Raw genomic sequence first — 368 nt, 5'->3', positions numbered from 1 at the left:
CCCGTGGTGTTTGGAGGAGCTGGTTCTCATGCAACACTAGACTGAAGCTAAGATTATTCTTGTTTTTTATGGGGTGGAACCCTGGGAAGTGCACCACATAGAAAAGGGAGCGTACGCTGATGCATTCAATCAATACCAGAACAAATCCAGGTACTTGGAGAAGCTTGATGAGTGGAAGGAAGCTCTTCGATCTGTTTCATTTACCGCAGGTCACGAAATAAAAGATTTGAAGTAAGATTTCTTTGTTTCCATTCTACTTTGATTTAAGCCTTTGCAAATAATATTTGGTTGCTTTTAATAAGTAAAATTTATTCTCATCAAATTCCCCTTTCCTTTTGTGAAGAGATACTGACTCCAAAAGGATAGTA

Source organism: Cryptomeria japonica, chromosome 7, assembly GCF_030272615.1.
Source record: "Cryptomeria japonica chromosome 7, Sugi_1.0, whole genome shotgun sequence".
NCBI classification, from domain to species: Eukaryota; Viridiplantae; Streptophyta; class Pinopsida; order Cupressales; family Cupressaceae; genus Cryptomeria; species Cryptomeria japonica.
The sequence above is the reverse complement of the archived record's forward strand: the minus strand, read 5'-3'. Positions refer to the sequence as shown.